The 20,767-nt window shown below is 41.7% G+C and overlaps 1 long non-coding RNA gene across 3 annotated transcripts in view; it reads left to right on the forward strand.

The window, feature by feature from the left end:
- The first annotated feature begins 1,549 nt into the window (after positions 1–1,549).
- The window catches only part of LOC120606009 (uncharacterized), a 50,888-nt gene continuing 31,670 nt past the window's right edge, over positions 1,550–20,767 (forward strand). Inside the window, exons 1-4 of one of the 3 annotated variants that reach the window (XR_005653806.1) lie at positions 1,550–1,880; positions 17,522–17,623; positions 18,690–18,751; positions 19,073–19,294. This is a non-coding gene — a long non-coding RNA (uncharacterized LOC120606009). The remainder of the gene's footprint in view (positions 1,881–17,521; positions 17,624–18,689; positions 18,752–19,072; positions 19,295–20,767) is intronic. The other 2 variants (XR_005653807.1, XR_005653808.1) reach the window with 2 other exon arrangements.

Genomic DNA, 20,767 nt, shown 5'->3' on the forward strand with positions numbered 1-20,767 from the left:
GAGAGTAACCCTTCTTTCATTGACATCGGAGAAGACTCCAGAATGACATCGAAGTCCTAGGAGGAGTGGGTACCATCCAGAGAAGGACAAAGCTTACAGCTTCTCAAGAACTTGAAAGAACAGGTAGGAAGGCAGTTTCCCAGCAGGGTTCCTGGCAAGGGCTGTCCTGTTGCTGTTTAGATAAGAACAGCCAATAAATCTGCAGCCTTGCTCTGGCACTTAGAGCTCAGGCTCCCTTGGAAAATCTCCCAGCATCAGTCCTGATATGGACCAGCTTGATCCACACTAGGCTTTTATAAATCCTTGGCAGCAATCAAAACAGCAGCTTCAGGGAGTACTTTGGGGTGGGGCAGGGGAGGTAGAAGCCCAGTCGTAGGTGGAAGAGGCGGCAGTGTGGGAGAGGGGTGAGCAGCTCAGATAATGATGTGTCAGGGGAGGCATAACTCTCCTCTGTTCTTTCTGTGTGCCCCAGCCCTCTCACTGTCTTGGGACCACCTCGCCCTTCCTTATGCCCTCTTCCATTCCCCTCTCCCCACTCTTGCCCATCTTGTTCCCTGTGAATGCCTTATCTTTCTTAGTTTTACTTATTTGAATCTTGTCTCTCTTTAAGCTTCATATCTTCAGTGAAGTTTCTTCAGCCCATACTTAGTCTTCATTTTACAAAATTTTTTTTTGAGCCACAAGTGGCCAGAATATAGAGATAAATGAACCAAGATTCTTGCCTTTAAGGAACTCAGTTAGACTTATAAACTAACAAAGTGATGACACAAAGATGGGCCACAAAAGGGTCTGAAAGATAGAGTGGCTATTAGGGGGCCAAGAAAAGCTTTCTATGAGAGCAAAGTGACACTTGAGCAGTCCTGGGAAATTAGGGGTGCTCTAAAGGTAGACCTGGCAGGTTTTGGGAGAGAACAGCTGGCACATGCAGGAGTTCATCTGCTAAAGGTATAGAGAAAAGGTCTCCTCAGGGTCCTAGACTTGGGGAAGTGCAAACTGCCGCATAAGGAGGAGGTGACGTGGGAGGGAGCCACTCTGGATCCCTGCTAAGGTGTCTGGCAGCTCCTGGGATGTCTGTCACACAAGGGGCACTAATTCTGTGTTTGACCCAATCTGCCTGCACATCTGAGGACAGGAAAGATCTTTATCTGCTTCTTCTTTCCTTGTACTGCCTGACCTATTGTTGGTTACACAGCATTGTCCTAAGCACATAGATGGGATTTGACAAACTAGTTGATAGAATTTTCCTAATTTCTTTCCAATCCTTCATTGATTATCACTATAGCCTTGAGACAGAGTGAATGAATCTCCTTGTTTGTGCAAGATGTGCCAATCATGGGGCCTGCCAGGCTCACAGCTCCTTCAAACAGATACTGTGCCCCCATCTCACCCACCCCCACAGCCCTGCTGAAGGGACAACCCTAATTGGCCATGTTTTATGTCACATGACTCCCCTCTCCCTGGCCACAAGTGTTCAGTGGTCTATGAAGGGCTGGCTTAAAAGGCTGGGAGTCTGGGCCAATCAGCTTCTTGTTCTTGAGAAGTTGAATTGAGTAATCAGGAAAGCATCAAACAGTGAGCCCAGGAGCAGAAGCTGTAGCCTGTACAGAGAGCAAGAGGCCCTGATGTAGATCCTGGGCTAGCATGGGTCAGAAGTCCCCATTATAGATGAGAAAGAGAAGCGTGGAGGTAGAGAAAAGGCCAGGTAGAGGTTGAGGATGTGAGCAGGTAGCAGGGGACAAGGCAGAAAAAGATGCAGGTGCTTGAAGGGTAGCTAAGCCACATAGATGTGTCAACATAAGAACATCCAAACCTACAGAAAAATGTTATAAGAGTTTATTAAAGCCAAAATGAGGACATGCCTGGAAGCAAGATCTTATCAGGTAAGAACATTTGAGAAAATGCTCCAGAAAATTAGTTTTGCAGTTCTTTTTATACATTTAGAATCAAAGGAGAGGCTATAAGGAAGTTTGCATGAAATCCATTGGTGGTAGATTAGCAAGGTGGGGGTTGGGGGTTGTGATCTCTAGAATTGGGTACAGAGTAAAATGAAGAGACACATATTTCTTTTACATTGGTAGGTACAGGATAGTTAACATTTAACATTTACAGTAAATAGAGATGATGTGCTGGCAACAGATAAAGAGAAATTTTGGGGTCATCATGCTGGTGCTAAGAACAATGGACAGTGTTCAATTAAGGTAAAGATTAACCTCTTACTAAGGAAGCTGCAGGCCTGGGGTGTGACTACCCACCATGACCTGTCTAGTTAGAAATTTATGACCAGATCACCTTGTGGGTTACTTTCAGTCACTGAGCTTGTCAGGTTTTCTGCATAGCCCCCTTTTTGTTCAAGATGCAACACCAGAGGGAAGAAAAATGTTCAAGCAGGACACTCTTCTTAGAATTTTCCATGTATTGACTCTTTTAATCCTCACAACTACCCCATGCATAGGTGTTGCTATCCAATTGTGTAGAGGAGGAAACTGAGGCACAGAGGGGTTTAATGGCTTTCCCAAGCTCACAGTCAGTTAGTGGCAGAGCCAGGATTTGAATCTTGACCACCAAGCTCTGCTGTGTCCAGGGGCTGGAAGACTGGGTGTTCTCAGCTCTGGAACAACTTAAGTTCCCCAGTCGAGAAAGTGCAACTTCATAGGTAGAATTTAGGATTCTGGTTTCTTTATTTACGATTCTGTGTGGCTCCTTACATACATTTCCCATTCCACGTATATGCATACTTGAGCTCATCTAAGGGAGTCTGTTCTTCGTATAACTGGTTCATTATTCAGGCTCAATTTAGTTTGGCATAAACATGAAGTATTTATTTAAAAAATCTTCTCAAGTCATTGTTTTCAAGTACTCTGTTGACTCTCCCTTTTCTGTCCCTTGATAACATCTTGGGCAGATTCTATGATTTCTTTTTGACTATTAAGAAAATAAAATTTAAAACTCCAAATCTTGCCTCTGATTGAAACTCACCTTTCCTGGGGCCTGGAATGGGTGGGAGGTGGTTTGCTATTTTCCCTAGATTGAGCAGGATTCTTGGAGACTGGCTGGCTCCTCATGGCTCAGGGATGGCCCTGGTTCACCCTCTGCCTAGACTCACCTCTCCCTCTCCCCACTGAGTGATGAAATGGGTTCCTGATTTCCACCCACCTTCTACCTTGCTGAATAAGTAGCAAGGCCTGCAGAGGGTCAGGAATTTCTGGAGGGCCGGATGCTGTAGGTATAGTCAATGGGCTCATCACCCATGCTACCCTGGCCTGAGCTCCTTCTCCTCCTCACTGCCCTAGGTCTTGTAATTCTCTTTTAGATCCTCTGTGAATTTTGTACCAGGGCCACCGTCTGTTCTTGGCCTCTCAAGACATTCCTCCTACTCTTTAATCTACCTCCTCTCTAACGCCCAATTACTTTCCAGAGCTCCCTGCTATATCCCTCCCTGGGCTGCCCTTCTTCTCCCTCCAGCCCTGAGTTCTCTCTGACACGTTAAGCTAGTCCCATCCCCTGGTGAACCCAGGCATGGTCAAGTCACTTCCATTTCAGAAGCTCCAATCTGAGAGGCCAATAGTGGGTTGAGAAGAAGTTGCTTTGTGTGGTTGTGGTTCCTCCTGTTGGAGTGACGGTTCTTTATCTGATCCACCAAAGTCACATACCCAGTTTGGCTGCTCACTGTCACTGAGCTTGCATATTTTGTCTCTCTCACATACACAAACACACAGACACAAAGGAGGCGATATGCAGGGGTGTTGTAGACAGAAAAAATTATATGATTCATTTAGAAAATAGTAAAGAGTGGATTTCAATTTCCTTTGAAAATTACAACACAATTACTCTTCTGTGGTTGCTTCTGCGGGAGTAGTGGGATTCTATTCTTGGACCCAGGGCACCTGGAGTCAGAGGAGTTTGTCAGGGAAGGTTGTGTAGGGCATCCTGCATTAGTGAGGGTGGCTCCATGGAGAGTGGGTGTAGTTGGAGTGAGAGATGAAGGGCGAGGGGTCAGGAAAATGTAGAGATATGGCAACTGTGAAGGAGGACTTAGAAGATGGAAAGATGACAAGGGACATGCTTGCACACCACCCAATAGACCTGGACTAGAGCAAGACAAGTGAGGCAACTTGGGGACAGAATTTAAGGTGGTGTCACTCTCAGATTTGTATAAGTGGATCCTAATTTGCATAGGGTGCTGGCTGGGTTCTGTGCCACGGGGGCACTATAGACTTAGGCCCTGGCTCACAATCCCTCAACAGACCCATAATATAGACAAAAGATGGGGTGAGGATATAAAGAGAACAGGTAGCAGAGTGTGGCAAATGTTTGTGGTAACACAGCAGTGTCCTGTCCAGGAAGATAAAGTTGAGGAACAGATGACCCTCCTCTATCTATCTGGGAAGACTTCCTGGAGGAGGAGGTAGGAATAGTTTGGGTAGCTATTTGAACTATGGCAGAGAGGGAGTATTACATGCCTATATGTGGGTGCATATGTATGTGTGCGTGATACTCTGCCTGTGGATCTTTCACATGTGACTGCTGCAGGACCACAATAGCTGCACAAGCCTGCAAGGTCAAGCTCAGCTGATAGGAATCAGGGCTCGTGGTTCTATGGGGACTCATGGCAATGTTGTTTTTGTTGTTTTTTAAATATTTTTTTTATTTATTTAACATCAATACTTTTATTTATTTTTTTCTTTTCTTTTTTAATTTTCTTATTCGCCCTTCCCCCTACCCTTTTTGCTCTGTTAACCACTAGACAGGACAATGTGTTCGAGGTGCTTTTCCTGTTCTCTTTCACTATAGGCTCTTATCTCAACATATATCTGTTTACTGGCTGATGAAATGGAATGTCAAGTGTAGAGAACACTGGAGAATATTAACTGAGCCTGGAGTTAGGGCTCTGGCTCTGTTACCAGCTAGATGTGTGACCTCAGGCAAACTTAACCTCTTGGAGCTTCTTACTCTTGTGACAATAGCTTAGATGACATATAGTCTTTTATTTACTGCTCACAACCTCCTAAGAGCTGACCATCTATATGCCCATTTTATATACAAAGACACTAAGATACAGAGGAATTGTCAACATCACAATTTAGTCCTGTATAAAATGAGAAAGTAAGTTTGGGTGATTTCTAAGGATTCTTTTCAGCACCCAGATTTTACAATACTGTGGAAATTTACCACCAGAGTAGATTCCTAAATGTTTGGGAAGTGTTCTCATTTTATCACATATGTTAGTTTTCTATTGCTGCTGTGACAAATAACCACGGGCTGAGTGGCTTGAAACAACATGGATTTATTTTCTTACAGTGCTGGGGGTCGGAAGTCTAAAATCAATCTCACAGGGCTCAAGTTAAGGTGTCAGCAGAGCTGTGTTCTTTCTGTGGGTTCTGACAGGAAGATCTATTACCTTGCCTTTTCCAGCTTCTACAGGCCTTCTTCATTCCCTGGCTTGGACCTTCTTCCTCCATATTCAAAGCCTGCAGTGTAGCATCTTCAGATCTCTCTTTCTGACCTCTGCTTCTATCATCACACTCTTGCCTCCCTCTTATAAGGATCCTTACCCTTAGATTGGGCCCACCCAAACAAACCAGGATAATTTTTCCATCTCAAGATTCTTAACTACATCTGCAGAGTCCCTTTTACTGTGTACAATAACAATTCATAGCTACTGAGAACTAGGATGTGAACATCGGGGCAGAGGGGGCCATAATCCTTTCCTCTCCTTTCCTCTTCCCTCTTCTCTTCTTCATTCTTCCCTTACATGTGCTAAAACAAACATTAACATTGTATCTGGAAAGGGAAAGACAGTAGGTTGAGCAAGCACTTGTCCACTAGTAAATGAAGCTTATTATGAATGTATACTCTGAGAGAGAGAGAGAGAGAGAGAGAGAGAGAGAGAAGGAGAGAGAGAGGAAGCGAGTTTAACTTATAAATAGAGGGGGCTGATTTACGTATCAGAAAGCACTTATAATGAGCATTGTTTAACAGATTACAGAAGAGAGACTTCAGCTGAAAGGCGAAGAATATAGCTTGGTGGTTAACAGTACTGACTGTAAAGCCAGACAGACCTGGGTTTGAAACCTAGCCCCTGTTACTTTTTAGCCAGGTGGCCTTGAACTTCTCAGGTTTCTGCTATAAAATGACAAGAAAAATATAGACTGAATGGGGTTTTGGTGAGAATTATGAGATAGTGTTAGAAAGCACTGGTATTCTCATGATACTAGAAAGTATGGTCCTACCCAGAGGCAGGGAATGGAGGAGATGACCTTGAAATAACTTGTGGGCTCTTTGAAGGTGGGGCCGAGTCTACATATGTCTAGGCCCTGAGTATATATTCAATCAACTTTTGCTTTCGGATGAATTCAGAGCTGGATTGTCCTTTGGCAGGCCTTCCTGTGTCTACCTTCTAAAGACCAGCTGAGAAGAACTATGGCCTGTGCATGGGCCCCTATAGGGATGTAGATAAATCAGTGAACTCTACCCAATCTGTGAGCCTAAGGAGCAGGGCGAGATACTGGCCTTGGGTCCCTGGAGGAGGTGGGACTCCTGACAATTGAGAACAGAGCAGCAGCACCTCCCCTCTAAGCAGTGGAAAAACACTCACTCCTTTGCAAGTGTGACAGGCCAGCTCTACTTTGTGTCAATACACTTAATGATTTGAGACATGATTGATATAGAAAGCAAAATAGCTATAATCCATCTGTTGGGAAAGAAGTAGTGGAAGAGCAGCACATTCAAGGGAAATCAGGATGCTCTGCTCTGCCTTGTTTGCCAGTGGAGCCCTGGGCTTGAGGTAAGGGATTGGGAGAACAATTTTCAGAGAGAGTCATCCCCATCTCCAGCCTTGAGCAGTCTGGAGAAATATAATCAAGCAAAGGCCACATAGAAAGGAAGTGATGTAGGGGAGCAAGAGGAAAACATCTTAAAGTTAGGTTTATGGGACCAGAAGCCCCCACTTCCTCTGTGCCTCCTCCTGTGGGGCTTAGGGCAGGTGAGTTAACATATCTCTGTGTTTTTACTTGGGGAGTAGACACAGGAAGTGCCCTGCCTAGGTCCCCTTGTTTCCTTCTCATGTTTCTGTGCACCTATGTTCTTGCTAACAGCTTGTTCACTGCTCACAGCTTAAACATGAAGCCTTCGGAGGACTCCTCTGGGGCTCCTAGAGTCACCTCACCTGGATGTGCCCAGGAGTTGACAACCCTCCTTACCCTCACCGACCACTTCTGGGGAAAGGGTACAAAAGTCCAGCACATTTCCCTCAAGATGGGAAATAATTCAGCAGTGTAATTTACACCTCAGAGCTTTCCATGGGATCAAGCTGAGGTGGGGTCATCACCTGAAATCATACTCTATCTTGGCTTCTTCCCCATCCCTGTTCTACCTGCTGTCATTACCTGATTAGTTTCTTCAAGTAGCAGTTTCCTAATAAATACCTGCACATGTTTCCTTTTCTCAGGATCTACTTTTAGGGCAGGGATCCCCAATCCCTAGGCCACGGACCAGTACCAATCTTGGCCTGTTAGGAAACGGGCCACACAGCAAGAGGTGAGACGTGGGCAAATGAAGCTTCTTCATCTGTATCTGCAGCCACTCTCCAGCGCTAGCATCACTATCTCATTTCCACCTCAGATCATCAGGCATTAGATTCTCATAGGAGCACCAGTTCCTGGTGCCAAAAAGGTTAAGGACCATTGTTCTAGGGAACCCAGCCTAAGACAGCCCCTAAGCAAATTTGGAAGAGGTTCAAGCAAATTTAGATAGCTCACAAATTTAGTTAGTTCACAGACTCTTTAGTTTATATTGGGTTCTGTGCATGGATGTGCATCTCCAGCTACTCAGATCTGGCTCTGGAGAATTATTATGGTCTCCCACCCCAGCCCCACTATCTGCCTCCTCCTGCCAAAAGTGGATTTGCTTTTCCATGTCTGCTTCATTTGGACAGATATTACAATGAACTTACATTTCCTGAATATATACTATCTGATGGTTGGAAGATGGATGTCTCATATTGGACTACTATAACAAAAAATACTATAGACTGGGTGGTGTAAATATGTGACATTTATTTCTCACAGTTCTAGAAGCTGAAAGTCTAAGACCAAGTGCTGGCAGGATTCAGTTCCTGGTGAGAGCCTACCTTCTTGCTATGTTCTCATGTAGCCTTCCCTTGGTACATGCATGAGGAGAGAGAGCTCTGATCTCTCTTCCTCATCTTATAAAGACACTAATCCCATCATATCAGGGCCCTATCCTTATGACTTCATTTAACCTTAATTATATCCATAAAGTTTGTATCTCTGAATACAGTCACACTGGGGGCTAGGACTTTAACATATGCATTTTGGGAGGACACAATTTAGTCTATAGCAATGAGGCAAGGCCTTGTTGAGTGAAGGAATCTTCAAAGTAATTTAGTTTGGTCTCTCGGGTTCTACTTGGAAAACCTACAGTGCCAGGGGACTGCAGGAGTTAAACATATGACCTTGATGATCAAGAAAGAATCTGCCATATATAGGTAACTGGGAATTCACTGTTAATGGTAAGCATGCTCTCAGGATACAGTGGGTTTTTGTATGTTTTTAGTTTTTTTGTTTTTGTTTTTGTTTTTTTTTGGCTGGCTCAGACTTCCTTGAATAAGGAAGAAAAAGAAACGTATCATTTCTTTCCAGAATACTTTCTCACTCCTGTTCAGAGGATCTGTCCCTTATTTATTTATTCACAGTATAAATATATATTGAGAGCTGCTTCCTTCTTATAACCTGAAATCCAAAACAACTGAGAATCCAGAAATGTGGAGGCCTGCAGGGTTGGAAAGATAAATTATCTTTTCCAAACTGCAGATCAGATTGGGACCTGGGAACACCCTGGTCCCTTAGGTCCTTCTCAGTCACCTTCTGTGATGAGTGCCTGCTCAAAGAAGGGGATGCAGATGGGATCAAAGAACCAAATAATCCCCTCCCATCCCCAGGGTATTGTTTCAAATGCCCTTGGAGAGGTGGAGTCCAGGATGGAGGCCAAGAAGTTGTTGGCTAGGGGAATGGGCAGAGCCCTTGCCAAGTTGTACATTCAAGGACTTCAGCTATGCCTCAGTGAGATATCTGGCTTCAAGAAAGGAACCTATGGAACAGACCAGAAGCAAACACCAACAGCTTATGAAAGACACGAGAGAATTATTCTACAAGAGAAATAACCAATCTAACAAATAATCTTGGTAATATGTCATCCTCTAAGACAGTCCTCAGGTCCCTACTACCTCATTAAGTAAAGACCTACTTTCCAAAGGTTGCATCTTCCTCAGTGTCCATCTAAAATGTAGCCAGAGAAGACAATGGGCAAGGGAGATTTCTCAGAAAACACACTGAAGGATGAACAACCTTGCTTTCCAGCAAGCATGGGGAGTGGTTGTACTATGGGCTATCCTGTTTTTCATTCTCTCTTGTTTTATTTTTTTTTTTATTTTTCAATTACAATTGGCATACAATATTATATTACTTTCAGGTGTACAACATGGTGATTAGACATTTATATAACTTACGAAGTAATCATCCTGATAAATCTAGTTCCCATCTGACACTACATAGTTATTACAATTTTATTGACTATATTCCTTATGCTATACTTTACATCCCCATGACTATTTTGTTACTACCAATTTGTACTTCTTAATCCTTTCCCCTTATTCACCCACCCCCACAAATTCTCTCCCATCTGGCAACCATCAACATGTTCTCTGTATCTATGAATTTGTTTCTGTTTTGTTTGTTTATTTATTTCATTCTTTAGATTCTACACGTAAGTGAAATTATATGGCATTTGTCTTTCTCTGTCTTACTCTACTTAGCACAATAGCCTCTAGGTCCATCCATGTTGTTGCAGGTGGCAAGATTTAATTTTTTGTGGCTGAGTAATATTCCATTGTATATATGTACCACCTCTTCTTTATCCATTCATCCATTGATGTACACTCAGGTTGCCTCCATATCTAGGCTATTGTAAATAATGCTGCAATGGACATATGGATTTGCATGTCCTTTCGGAGTAGTGTTTTAGGTTTCTTCAGATAAATACTCAGAAGTGAGATTACTGGTTTCTTCTTTGTCTCTTGTTATAGCCTTTGTTTTAAAGTCTATTTTGTCTGGTATAAATATTGCTACGCTAGCTCATTTTTTTTCTTTCATTTCCGTTTTCATGAAACAACATTTTCCCATTCCTTTACTTTCTTTGAGTGTCTTTCAATATGAAGTCTCTTTTAGTCAGCATATGTAAGGGGCTTCTTTTCTTATTCATTCAGTCACCCTAAGCTTTGATTGAGGCATTTAATCCACTTACATTTAAAGTAATTGTTAATAGATATGTAGTTACTGCTATTTTGTTGTTTATATTTTTTAATCTTTATTCTTCTAAAAGAAGTTCCTCTAATGCTTCTTGTAATACTGGTTCGGTGTTGATGAACTTTAGCTTTTTCTTGTCTTGGAAGCTCTTTATCTCTCCTTCAATTCTAAATGACAGCTTTGCTAAATAGAGTAATCTGGTTGTAGATCCTTACTTTTCATCACTTTGAATAGTTCGTGCCAATCCTTTCTGGCCTGCAAAGTTTTTGTTGAGAAATCAGCCAACAGTCTTATGGGCACTCTCTTGTAGGTCACTAACTGCTTTTTTCTTGTTGCTTTTAAGATTCTCTCTTTGTCTTTAACCTTGGGCGTTTTAATTATGTTGTGTTTTAGAGTGGGCCTCTTTGGGTTCATCATGTTTGGGACTCTGTGCTTTCTGGGTTTGTATGTGTATTTCCTTCGCCAGGTTAGGAAAGTTTTCAGTCATTAATTTTTCAAATAGGTCCTCAATTCCCTGCTCTCTCTTTTCCTTCTGGTACCTTTATGATGTGGATGTTGGTATGCTTGATGTTGTCCCAGTAGCCCCTTAAACTATTCTCATTTTGTTGGATTCTTTTTTCTTGTTGCTGTTTTGATAATTTTCTGCTGCCTTATCTTCTAAATCTCTTATTCAAGCCTCTGCTTCATCTAATCTACTGTTGATTCTAATGTATTCTTTATTTCAGTATTGTATTCTTCATTTCTGACTGGTTCTTTTTTTGTATTGTCTATCTCCATTTTTATGTTTTTGGTCTCTTTGTTAAAGTTCTCATGAGCTCATCTACTCTTCCCTTAAGTTCATTGAGCATCCTTATGCCCGTGTTTTGAACTCTCTGTCTGATAGATTGCTTGTCTCTATTTTGTTTAGCTCTTTTTTGGAGCTTTATTATTTTCTTTCATTTGGGACATGTTTCTTTGTCTCTCCATTTTGACTGCCTCCCTATGTTTGTTTCTATATATCAGATAGGGCTCCTATGTCTTCTGATCTTAATAGAGTGGCTTTATCTACCAGAGGCCCAGTGGCAATCTTCCCTGGTCACCTGAGTTGGGTGCTCCAGGTGTGTCCTTTGTATAGGTTGTATGTGCCCTACTGTTGTAGTTGAGCTTTGATTACTGTTTGCATGTCAATGAGAAGGATTGATCCTCGGGCTAATTCGTTGTGAGGACTGGCCAATGACCATGGTGGAAGAGCTGTTGTGCACAGGCTGACTCTACAAAGCAGAATTTGCTTTAGCAGGGCCCTGGTGCCTGTCCAGTCTGCCCTTTGGGTGTGTCCTCCTGGGATGCAACCCCAGGTAGTGCTCTAGCTTGGTCCAAAGCCAGCCACAGGGCATGCTAGCCCTTGGGGACTCCTGGGAAGAGCCCAACACAGGCCAAGTTCAGCCATAGCCTGTGCTCTGCCAGAGCCACCTGTCATGAGCCACCAAGCAATCTGCAGATGGCTGTCACTCATGCCAGGGTTGAGAGGCCATGTCCATGTCCTTGAGAGGCCAAGCTGAGAACTGAGGCTAGCTACCTGTAGTGTCAGGCTTGGGGTTGCTCAGCAAGAGATACAGACCATACCATGGCCAGATGCTGCTTATTTGGGGTTTGTGACCTTTGAGAAATTTTAGGAAAGTCTGCAGTATGAGCAAAGACAGTCCACTCACATGGAAAAACCACTGGGAGAGGCTTGGGTGGGCCCACAAGTTGGATGGGGAGGAGTCTCAGGGAGTTACAGGGCAAAATGACCAGTGTTAGCCAGGTTGATGGAGACTCAGATATGGCAGCTGCCTGCATTGATCCCTGGGAGGGATCAACAAAGAGACAATGGACTTTGCCCAAACTTCTGTCTGAGTGTAAGCTGCTCCTCCATCCTTTGCCCTGAAGCCAGACAATTCAGTTCTTCCCCATATGTCTCTGGTTCCTTTCAAGCAGCTGCCCCAATACTGGAAGTCAGAATGTGTGAGTCTATCAGTGAGTAAGTCATTGTGTGGGTTCTTGAAGAGGAATGTCTGAGACTCCAACCACATTCCATCTCACTCAGCCACTATCTCCACTGATTTACACAGCTAGAAGTTGTGAGGACTTCTCTTCCCATCACTGAAACCCTGGACTGGTGGTCTTGGTTTGGGGATGGAACCCCTCGCTCCTCTGTGGGGAGTTCTGGAGCTGAAATATCTCTCCTGAATTTTAATTGCCTCATGCAGGACAGCCTATTCAGCATCTCTGCCCCTCCTACCTGTCTCAAGGTGGCTTCTTCTGTAAATCCTTTGTTGTAGGATTTTTGTTCAGCTAGACTTCAGGTGATCTCAAAGATACCTATTCTCTTTTTTTCTTAATTTGTTTTATTTTTTATTTTTATTATGGTGACATTAGTTAACAAAATCCAGTAAGTTTCAGGTGTACACGTTCAACAGTAAGGCATATATAGTTAGATTTCTTTCTGTCACCACATATTTGACTCTTTTTACCCCATCTGCTTCCCCCGTTCCCCCATTTCCCCCACCCTCTGGTAACCACTAGTCTATTGTTCATATCCATGAGTCTCTGCTTGTTTGCCCTGTCATTTGTGGCTTTTAGGTTTATATCCCACATATAAGTGATATCATGTGGCTTTCAACTTTTTCTGTCTGGCTTATTTCACTTAGCGTGATTATCTCAAGGTCCACTCATGTTGTCATAAATGGCAGTATTTCATCTCTTCTCATGGCTGAGTAGTATTCCATTGTATATATGTACCACAGCTTCTTTATCCAATCATCTATCATAGGACACTTCAGTTGCCTCCATGTCCCAGCCACCATAAATAATGCTGCTATGAACATCAGTGTACAAATATTTTTTTCTGATATAGGTTTTCAAGTCTTTGGGGTAAATACCCAGTAGAGGGATTGCTGGATCATATGGTAGATCAATTCTTAGTTTTTTGAGGAACCTCCATACTGTTTTCCATAGTGGCTGCACCAATTTATAATTCCACTGACAGTTCACAAGGGTTCTCATTTCTCCACATCCTCGCCAAAACTTGTTTGTTGATTTATTGATGATAGTCTTTCTGACAGGTGCGAGGTGATATCTCATTGTGATTTTGATTTGCATTTCCCTAATAGCTAGCAATGTTGAGCATCTTTTTATGTTTCTTGGCCACTTGGATGTCTTCTTAGGAGAAGTATCTGTTCAGTTCCTCTGCCCATTTTTTAATTGGATTATTTCGTTTTTGTTGTTATTGAATTATATGAGTTCTTTGTATATTTTGGATATTAGGCCCTTATCGGAGGCTTTGCTTGCGAATATATTTTCGCACTTGGATGGCTATCTCTTTACCTTGCTGACAGTTTCTTTCACTATGCAAAAGTTTTTCAGTTTGATGTAGTCTCATTTATTTATTTTTGCTTTTACTTCTCTTGCCTTTGAGGTCAAATTTATAAAATCCTCTTTAAGTCCAAGGTCCATGAGTTTAGTTCCTATGTTTTCTTCTATGCAATTTGTTGTTTCAGGTCTTATATCTGGGTCCTTAATCCATTTTGAGTTAATTTTGGTGTGTGGTGATAGACATTCTCTTTTTTATTACACTTATTTTGTTCTCTTTCCACCTTTATGTACTATTGATGTTGCAGGGGGTTAGGTAGGGAATGTTAACTGTATAATTCGGACAGTTTGTATGACCATAAGAGACCACACCTGGAAGTGACCAAGAAAATGGTGCATCTTGAGGGGCAGAATTATATAGTGTTTAATACATAGATAATTTGAGAAGACTTTTTTCTTTGTTTCCTCACTCCTTCATTCACTTCATATCTGTGTGATTGGAGCGTTACTTGACAACTTTGTGTCTCTGCTTCCTCATTTATATAAGGGGGATAATAATGGTGTATATGTACACCGTGGATCATGTCTCTTTGTCTGTCATCTTGCTACCACCTGGATGTAGAGATGGAGGCCAACATGCAGAGGAGAGTAGAGCTAGGAGGTGGAGCAAGATGGAGAATGGTCAACATTGATTGTGTGAACCCCTAATTCAGTCATGCCTGAATCCAGCCTTATGTTTTCCTGGTCCCTTTTATGGAGCATATATCCTTTTAACTTAAGCTTAGCCTGATGTATTTTTATCACTTGCAACCAGAAAGGGCTAGTTGATATATCTATTGAGTGTGTTAATTACTGGCTATACAAACCTCCATTCTCAGTATGCCAGTGGCAGATAAGTAATACAGTGTAGAAAGTATTGAGATAAAGAAGTCTAGGGGGCCATGGAAGCATATATGAAGAGTATCCATCTAGGTATGGTAAATTATGGAAAGCTTCCTGGAGTAGATAACATTTTGACTGAGTCCTGAAGAAATGGCAGAGGAGAGAGTCTCATGATGGAGTGGTCACTCTCTCAGTCACTGGAGATTTTAAGGATGGGCTAGAAAACAACTTGCTGGAAATGTTGAATAGAAGATTTATGCCTTGACTGGTAGGTTAAACTGAATACTTTCAGTGAGAAATATAGCCCCTGGACACCACCATGGTTCCTGCTCCATGAGGATGACAGCCTCTAAGGTGGAGTCTTAACCTGATGACTCTTCACTGCTTTGGCCAGAGCATGTGTTTTGTTTGGCCCATACCATGTTTAATTTTTTTTAAATTTTGTTGCTGATGTTTAAAATTGAGACAGTTCACATAAAAGTATGAATTTGGGGCTTCTCCTGAATAAACAGAAAGCCCGACAACACCTGTCCTACATTCCACGTGCCAAAAATGGGCTGGCTTTGAGGAAGTGTGCTCCATTCACAGAGGACTCAAATTCACACAGGACTCTTATGTATATGAATATACTCCAGTCCTCACAGTGGGCCTACTTCACCTACTATTTTTTTTATCTTACCTGGTAGGCCCCTGTAGTAATTTGAAAGTGAACCCTATTTAAAGTAAGGACATACTGAACATGGACAAGGTTGCATGTACCAGTGGGTGAATCGAGTGGGTGAATACCCATCTCTGGCTCCTTTTCCTCTGGTGCTGCTGGTTGTGGCATATACAGGAAGAGCAGATTCAGAGACTTGGATATGGACACTGGGTATTGGAGCAGGGGTAGGGGCTTATTTGGTTTTATACCATCCAAGGCCACCTGGCCTAGCAAATGGAAGTTCCCACATGGTTTAATCTAGCTTACTAGCATTCTGCAGTGGGATCTGGAGACAAATCTAGGCTGATAGAAATGTATTTTTTCCCCTTTTTGAATACATTCCATCTCTTTAAAGAATCTCTTTGGGGGTAGCTTTCACGTAGTCCTGGGTCCCTAGGACAGAGTCCTTCATAATAGCATCTTTGTGGGTATGCATGTGTGTGTATGTGTGTATATTTGAACATTTATTTGACATTTGTTGTTTTCATTCTAAGCTTAGATTAGATTTAAACTGTATTAACCTAAGGTGCCATTTAAATCCAAAATTAAAGTTATTCATAATAATTGCCCTTTCCCAACTTTACTGAGATATAATTTATAGACCTATTTTGATGTGTAGAACTCAGTGAGTTTTGATAAATGTTTACCCTTATTTAACTACCACCACCACAGTTAAAATATAAACATACCCATTATTCCCAAGCCTCTCTTGTGCTCTTTCCTAGTCAATCTTCCCATCACTTCTGGTGCCAGTCAATCACTAATTTGCTTTCTTGTCACTATAGATTAGATCTCTTTTTTCCAGAGTTTCACATAAATGGAATATATAATATATGCTCTTTTGTAAGTCTTCTTCACTCAACATAATTTGAGATACATCAATTTTGTTGCATTTATGAGCAGTTCATTCCTTTCCCTTTTCCTGAGTAATATCCCATTGATTGATTTATCCATTCACTTATTGATGGACACTTGGATTGTTTCCAGTTTTGGGTATTACAAATAAATCTGCTGTGAAGAAACAAGTATGGGTCTTTGGGTCGATACATGTTTTCATTTCTCTTGAGTAAATATCTTGAAGTGGAATTGTTGAGTCTTATAGTAAGGGTATGTTTGATTTTTTAAGAAACTGCCATTTTTCTAGAGTAGTTGTTATACCTTTTCACATTTCCACAGTAAAAAATGAGAGTCCACTTCATGGAGCCATCCAATGTACATGGATTGCTCCATGTTCTTCCAACACTCAGAATTTCATTTTTTTAGATTTTAGCCATTGAATGAGTGTATAGTGGCATCAAATTGTGGTTTTAATTTGCATTTCCTTGATGATTAATGATGTTGAACATCTTTTCATGTATTTATGGGCCATTTGTATTTATTTTTATACATTTTATACAGTATCTTTATATCAGCTTTCTCCACCTCTAACAGAGGCAATAGAAGATTGTACAGAAAAGTAATTCTCGGCATAGTAAATCAAGTTCATGAAAAGGACTGATAAAAAGCTATAGGTATGAGAGGGAGGGGAGCTCACATCCAATCTTTGAGTTAGAACTGGAATGCTGGGCTTTTGCCATTTTCCCAGGACTAAGCAACTGGGACAAGTGACAAACAGAGGTCTCAGATTTATTTCTGTGAAGGGAATGGTTCAGTGCTTGAATGGTGGCTTTAACTCAGCCTAGGTGAACTGCTATATTTGAACTCATCAGGTCTATCCATGGATCAATCTCTTCAGTCTGAAACCTGCTTGGACTGACTTTTTTTTTAAGTGACCAAGACTACTGTTTGCACCAGTCAAAATGAAATTTGGCTTTAGGAAGACTCAGCTTAAGGATGAGTTCTGTAATGCAGCATGACCTTGGGCAAGTCTCTTTTAAGATCTCGTTTACTTCTGTAATGTGGGATAGTGAAATTTATCTCACAGCATTATTTTTGATGATTAGGTTTGACAATGGACATGATGCTAAGATATACCTGTAGTTTTTATTGGCTCTGGTCTTCAAGTTCCTGCTTCTGAAAAATGAATAGGCTGGATCAGGTGATCTCCCAGGCCTATCCTGATCTGATATATAACTAGGAAATATAGTAATGCACTTGTCCAGATCATGGAATAACTTTTCTTCGTGGCATGTTGATAAATCTCAAGAGGGGAGAACATAGTATTAAATGTAACCAAAAAAAAAAAAATCCAAATTTCTGTAAATAGGAGCAACTTTTAACTTTAACATCCAGTTTAACACATACTACCTCTGGGCTAATGACTTTCTTCTTCCTGCCACCTCCCCAGGCATCAGCGCCATCCAGCAGGCCCATATGTTTGGGTTAATAATCTACCAAGCAAAGTCAAGTCTCAGATTCAGTGGTTGCCTCTATCACAGACTTGGAGGAGGTACTATGTGGTGCTTCAGTTTCCCTTTCTTCCCAAATGGTCTACAAAACTTGCACATTCTTTCCTGGGTATCAAAGCTATTTGTTATCCTCTAGAATGTGCTCTGAGGTCCAATAAGAGTTAGCAGGATAAATAGCAAGAATTATTATTAATTAGTGAAAATATGTATAATCACATAATTGGAGTGTATAATAGATGCTTCGCAGCTGCAGGCAGAAATGGAGGGATGCACAAATGAAAGTCAGGGAGGAGGTTTCCATAGATCCCAACTAATATAGAAGTATGAAAAATGTCGAGGGTTTTGCACTCCTGATACCTTGCAAAACATAGATTCAACAAAGGTCAGTGTGCCAGGAAGCTAAACAACTCAAAGAGTCAATGAATGAATGAGTCCTTAGTATTAGTAGCTGACATAAATGAAGCCACTTCCCCCAGTAGATCATTTTTATGCCCACAATTTTGAGCTTATTAGTGGGTTTGCTTTTTTTTTTTTAACAACAGTGTCAGATTTTTAATGAAAGAGCTCAAGCCAATCTCTGCAGTAACCGAGGAAGAGATAATAACACCCACTTTTAGTTGGGTTCCTAGGCTGTCCCCTTGGATTCTTGTATCTTTGAGCCCTTGAAGCTCTGTCATACCCCAGCAGAGCTTCCACTCCCTCTCTGGTCCCAAGGGCCTGTGTAATTATAAATGAGTCATGACATCTGAGATATATTTGTTTCAGGGCTCCTTTGTTGGAAGAGGAGAAATAAAATAGCAACTGAGAGTCTCTTCTCAGTACATTGAACTCAAATTTTCCTCTGCTTGATTGAGGATATGGAAGAAGGTGTATGTGTGTGTAGTGGGGCGGGGAGGGGGATGGGAAAATAGGGCAAAAGGGACAGGAAATAGGTGTAGGTGATTCTGGGAAAGGGGGATGATGATGTTGATGATGATGATGATGATGATGATGATGATGTGTTGAGTGTTTCCAATGTATCAGGCACTGTGCAGGAGGTATGCTATCTGCATTAGTTTATGTCATTGTCACACACTCTTATAATATTGATGCTGTAATTATCCCCAGTTTATAGTAAAGGAAACAGAAGCCAATGGCAGAGAAGTCACTTGACCAAAGTCACCCAGCTGGTAAGTTATGGAGCCAGGACTCCAATCCAGATCATTTTCCAAAGCCCACATTCTGTAACCACCTGCTCTACTCCCACTGGCACACAATATTATCAGTTCTTTTGCTGCTACTGCCTCCATACCCACCTTCACCTGTGTTTCTACCCCACCATCTTCATAGACTTGCTGCTTGGATCGAATGAGCTGATACTTATTAAATACTTAGAACAATGATTAGTCCTTTGTAAGCATGCAATCAATACTAGTTTATTATTATTATTATTATTATTATTATTATTATTATTATTACTGTTATTTGCTGTTTTTCTTTCTCTGTACCAGATATTCTGCTGGGTGCTACAAGACAGCAGAGGTGACACAAACATATTTCCTGCCCTCTGGGGATCTCACATTATAGTTGGGAGATAGGATAGATGCACATAGATGGTAAAAGGCTATGTCCGATTTATGCCAAATGCATGGCACACACAGTAAAGGCAATAGAAGTCCAGAGTGAGGAGTGACACTGTGTGGGATGAAGAAGGACTTCATGGAGGAGACAAGGTAGAACCTACACTTGAAGGAAGAGCTGGGTTTTTAAAGATAAGGATGGAATACATGAGGCTAACACATTCAGTTAGAAATAATAATGTCAGGATGTCAGCTTCTCTTCCTAAGAATGAGGACAAGGACTTTTGTCTGTTTTGAAAGTTGCCATATCTCTAGTTCTTAGACTAGTGCTTGGCCCGGAGTAGATTTTCAAAAGATACATGTTGAAAGAATGAGTGAAAGAAAAAAAACGTTCATGGGAAATTGCAAGCTGTGTTTAGATAAGGCTGGCAGACTGATTTGGCCAGAGTAGATAGTGGGTGGTGGGAGTTGAAGAGAGAAAGCTGGAGGCAGCATTTAAATGGATCTTGAAGAATAAGTCTGATTATGATAGATGGAGAGAAATGAAGGAGCTACAATAAGGCCTGGTGTGGCTTCAGATAAATGCTGAGAACAAATGAAAAAGTTCACCATGTACAAATCTGGCATTTCTTCCCCCTACCCTTGGCACCCGGAACAGCAGAAGTAAAACTGGGCGTAGGAACCCTGTCTCAGAGCAGAAAGTGGCCCTCAGGCTGGTCTGCAGCACAGAAATAGCAATGCAGCACACAGACACCTGGTTCCATAACTCTGTGCCCCATCAGCGTGCATGTGCCCCTCTCAATTTACAGCCCACAGTATTTGTCTGTGTCGGTTTATGTCAGCGTCTTCGCTGTGCCAAAGGCTGGTCTCAGCTGACTCTTTAAACTGACTGCTTGGCATCTTTAGTCTAAGCAACTGTTCAGTGGACGTGGTGTTCTCGCTTTCCAACAACTTGCTTAAAGGTGGTGCAAGAATGGTCTTTGGATTTCTTAGTAAGTGTTGGAATTGTTCATGTATATATCTAGCTCCTAGGTTAGACCTATTACTCTTGGAGGAGAGGAAGTGTTTTCTATTCTTAGCTCCTAGGTGTCTGCAGTGGGGCTGAAATTAGTGATTCTAAGATATTGATTAAACATTTTAAAAAATTTTTCTGTTATCACGGTGGACCCACGCTAATGCTTTCAAATTGAGTACGGATAAATTGGGAAAGTGGAGATTTAGACTTGGAATACAGTAATCTACTAATTGATCCCAATGACACATATAGAAGATTAAATGTTGGGAATGTAACGATAAAAGTAGAGAACAGAACAACATTCTCTCATTATTTTCCCAAGTGAGGCTCTGTTTTAGGAATTATATGGAGATAGTAGAAAGAAAATTTTTGAAGTTGACACATCTAAGTTTAATCTCTGTTACTTAGGAGTTGAGTGATCTCTGGAAAATTCCCCTAACTCAATGGTTTCCAACCTGGGATGATTTTGCCCCCCAGAGGACATTTGGTAATATCTGGAGACACTTTTGGTTGTCACAGTTGTGAGGGTGAGTTTGCTACTGGCATCAAGTGGGTAGAGGCCAGGGATGCTGCTAAACATCCTCAGTGCACAGAACAGCCCCACAGCAAAG

This window comes from Pteropus medius, unplaced genomic scaffold, assembly GCF_902729225.1.
Source record: "Pteropus medius unplaced genomic scaffold, Ma_sr-lr_union100, whole genome shotgun sequence".
Lineage (NCBI taxonomy): Eukaryota > Metazoa > Chordata > Mammalia > Chiroptera > Pteropodidae > Pteropus > Pteropus medius.